General features: G+C 48.8%; 1 pseudogene; it reads left to right on the top strand.

Annotated features, from left to right (window-relative positions):
• The first annotated feature begins 472 nt into the window (after positions 1-472).
• On the top strand, positions 473-1,821 carry LOC101659075 (annotated as a pseudogene).
• The last annotated feature ends 2,167 nt before the right edge of the window (positions 1,822-3,988 follow it).

The raw sequence follows: 3,988 nt of genomic DNA, 5'->3' as shown, positions 1-3,988 counted from the left end.
GGATCCACTAGTTGGTGTAAGGTACGGCCAAATATAGTAATAATAATATATAATAATAAGAGATCCTGGGGGATGGGGGGGTGGGAGGGCATAAAGAGGAGCTGATATCAAGGAGTTCAAGAAGAAAGAAAATGTGTTGTAACTGATGGTGGCAGCAATTGTACAATTATGCTAGATCTAACTGAATTATGAATTGTTATATCTGTATGAGCTCCCAAGTACATGCTTTTTAAATAGACTTACAGTCCCAGGTGCGCACCTTAGCAGGAGAGGCCCTCCAGAGCGCTGGCAAAAGGACGACCAGGTGTGGCAGACCCTCCCTCTCAGCCTCTGGCAACCACGGTTGTCTTTCGCCTGCACGGTCTTCAGGAACCTGTAATGGAGCTACTCGATGCGGAGACAATGTGTTCCAAGGAGCCCAGGCCACCCCAGAAATGCGACAGCTGAGAAGCCGGACCGGAAATGAACCGAGATGGAGTCTCCAAGCCAGCCCCGGTGCCTCCTAGTTAAGAGCTCGGAGCGCTTCACAGTGAAACTGCCTGAACCGGCCTTCACACCCCGCACCTGGGAGGCGTGACCGTTAAGGAAGACCCACGGCCTTGTGGCCCATGGAAATGCGTGTCCAGAAAGAGGAAATCCATCATTCTTTAAAAACAGGATGGAATTCTTCCGCCTCACCGTGGGTACAGGCTGCTCAATCTCAAATTTGAAAATCTCCAAGAATTAAGGAGACCGCGGCCCTGGAGACCCGTCGCAGCCCTTGGTGTTACAGCAATATGTTCCAAAATGGCCACTGGCGTGGGGAATTGGCCCTTACATACAACCGGAGGAAGCGTGAAGTTCATCATGCTGATACACTGGCCGATCAGGATTCTTTGTAACTCTTTCAATGCTACGTTCGTGGGGCCTGGCTTTGTCCCTCGGGGATGGAAACCGGAACATTCTCAGGACACCATGTATCTCCAGTACTGCAAAGTCTACCACGGGTACAGGGCGCCCGGGTGGCACTGCGGCCGAAAGCGCACCTGATGTGTGAAGACAGACCACCCCTTGTCTGCGGATTAACAACTGCTGCGGCCACCAAACCGCGCCTCCTTCACTCTGTCGCCTCTCTGCCCCGCTCGGCTGCATTCACGCTGCTGTCAGCACAGCATGTACAATCGACTCACCTGTGGGTGGCACAGGGGGAAGAGCCACGGGGCCCTCTCCCCCATTGTTCTTTGTGGAGTCGCTGCATTTGCCGCCACCTGGTTTGCCTTGGGATTAGTCATGGGAACAACCATCGCCGTGGGGTGGGGGTGGGGGGGGCTCTTTTTAATCCAGATGAAAACAATTCTCAGAAACAAAACTTCAGTTGAATCATGGATTACAGAGAAAGCTAAAGACCGAATTCAACATTACCAGCACCATGAAGTCTTTGTGTTTCCTTATGATTTGAGAAGTAGGTGGAAGAACTTTAAACAGGTCTTGCCTCTTTCCGGGGTCGCTGAAGGAGATGGGCTGCAGTAGCCACTGAGAGAAGGTGGTCACCAGGACAGCTTGCCGATGGAACAATTGAAAGAAAAAGCAGATAATGCGGTCCTTTGACCAAAGGGATCAAGACCTCTACCGTTCCTACACAGAAGAGCTGCGAAGAAGGCTGCAGAAGGGGAGTTCATCTTAGCCACCAGAGACTTAAGATGCTCGTTGTCTGGAGACAAAACTCCTCAGAATTCCTTCTTAGAAGGTGTTTCAAGAATAAGCGGATGGTTTCCCAGGAAGTGTATGGAAAAGGGCCCCATGACCCTAGAAGAAATACGTCTGCCTCCACGCCCTTCATGACTGGACAGCTGTCTATAGTACTAAAGCCTTAGGCGGTGAGCCTACCCTGGAAACTGTTCTTTTCCTCCACGGTGCCCTGGTGCGATGATTTCAATCGTCCTACTGCCCCGTTGACATGGAGAAACCATTCGGCACCTGCCTTTGGATTCCTGTCCCCTCCCCCACCTCTCCCGCCCCGCCAAGGGGAGAGCTCTTGGCCCGAGTAAGCTGCTGGTATTTTCTCTCAGGTTTCTTGACTGCACTGCACACTCTGGACCTCAGCCTGCAGACAGTGTCCCGCCGTCCAGGAGGGTCTGCATGCGATCCTTTTCCTCTGCGTCTCCCTTTATGGAGTCTCCTGAGTGGTATTCTAGGCGTTGGCGAACTTGAGTTGTCAGGTTCACTGTCAGCTCCAGCTTTATTACCTGTCTTTTAATAATGCCGACCTTGTCCAATCAGATAAAGATCAATGGCTGTTCTGTTTGTTTGTTTTTAAGGGGGTGGTGGTGGAGTATAGTCTCAGATAGCCACAGGTTCTACCATGTCCCCTAGGGTTTCTATGAATGGAAGTGAATTTGGTATTTCAATGTGGATCTATGGTTTCTTGACATATCCTCCATATAGACTTAGACAATTTTGAAGGTGATACCTACAAAGACCCCTGGTAGAAAAGTAGGTTTCAAATTGGGCTGCTAAACCCAAGGTCAGCAGTTCAAAACCACCAGATGCTCTGCAAGCGAAAGATGAGGCTTTGCGCCACGGTGAAGATTTGCAGCTTCAGGAACGTATAGGGGGCAGTTTTACCCTGTTCCATAGTGTCACTTTGAGTCTTCAAAGACTCAGTGGCAATGAAGTTTTGTTGTTGGTTTGGGGAGGGTGATATTTCCATCTCTCCAACACTTTCCTGAAGAATTCTGCAATCTTTGGTTTACAACCCATCAAAATGACAGTTTTGGCATCCACGAGGCATTCAAATCCTGTTTCTTTGCAGTGTTCTTTGAGTTTGAGGGGTAAACAGAAGTCGGAAGGGGTAGATCAGAGGAGGATGGCAGATGGGGGCGGGTTCCCAGCAAAATTCTTGTAGGACAGTTGTTGCTTCCCTCAAGGAATGAACAGGTGTTGTTCTGATGGAGGAAAGACATCATCTGTACAACCGCCCTCACCGATGCCATTTTCTATTTTCTTAAAACTTCTTGATAAATCCCTATAATTTTCCTGTGCCGTTTGAGAAAAATCTATCAAGAATACCCATTTTGAAACCTAAACTTCTGCGCTGGTCTTTCCCCTTGAGTGTGAATGAGCCAGCAGGTTTGCTTGGAAGCCACAGTTTTGATTAGCTTTGCTCTCTGGATTACACTAGTAAATCTAAGACTTGTCCCAGTTAGGACTCACCCCCCTAAAATTGCCATCATTAGCTTCAATTTTGCCCAAAAGACTTATGGAAACATCAACTCTTTGAGCTCTCTGATCTTCCTGCAACACTGTGGCGCCCGCCCAGCCTAAAGCTAGCTGAGGCCCAGAGAGTTACTTAAAATGAAAAATGTCAAGCCACGTGAGACCCCACCTTCAGTAGCTATCACACCAGTGGTAATTCCAAGGGCTTCTTCCACCAGTTTTTGGATGTCAGTGTGTTAGTCCAGATTGACTAGAGAAACAAATTCATTGATACTCATATGTGTGTAAGAGAGCACTAAATATCCAATACTAGTCCATAAATTCCTTTTTAGACCTGATTCCCTGCATTTCCAGTTCCTATCTGTACCAGTGTGCATCCTCTGGTCTAGCCAGACTTGCAAGGTCGGATTTGAGTCATGGTAGTGGGGAAGGAGGAAGCCTTTAGGAACTAGAGGAAAGTTGTATGTTTCATCGTTGCTACACCGCACCCTGACTGGCTCGTCTCCTCCCCGAGACCCTTCTGTAAGGGGATTTCCAGTGGCCTGCAACTGGGCTTTGGGTCTCCACTCCGCACTCCCCGCATCATTCACTATGGTGACGTGCTTCTTCCATGTGGGCTTTGTTGCTTCTGAGCTAGATGGCCGCTTATTTACCTTCAAGCCTTTAAGACCCCAGACGCTGTATCTTTTGATAGCCAGGCACAATCAGCTTTCTTCTCCACATTTGCTTATGCACCCATTTGTCTTCAGCGATCCGTATCACGGAGGTGAGCACACAGTGATATGATTTTTTT

The sequence above is a fragment of the Echinops telfairi genome, unplaced genomic scaffold (genome assembly GCF_000313985.2).
Source record: "Echinops telfairi isolate 266 unplaced genomic scaffold, ASM31398v2 ScPeMD7_18;HRSCAF=68, whole genome shotgun sequence".
NCBI classification, from domain to species: Eukaryota; Metazoa; Chordata; class Mammalia; order Afrosoricida; family Tenrecidae; genus Echinops; species Echinops telfairi.
This window is presented reverse-complemented; position numbering and strand designations above follow the sequence as displayed.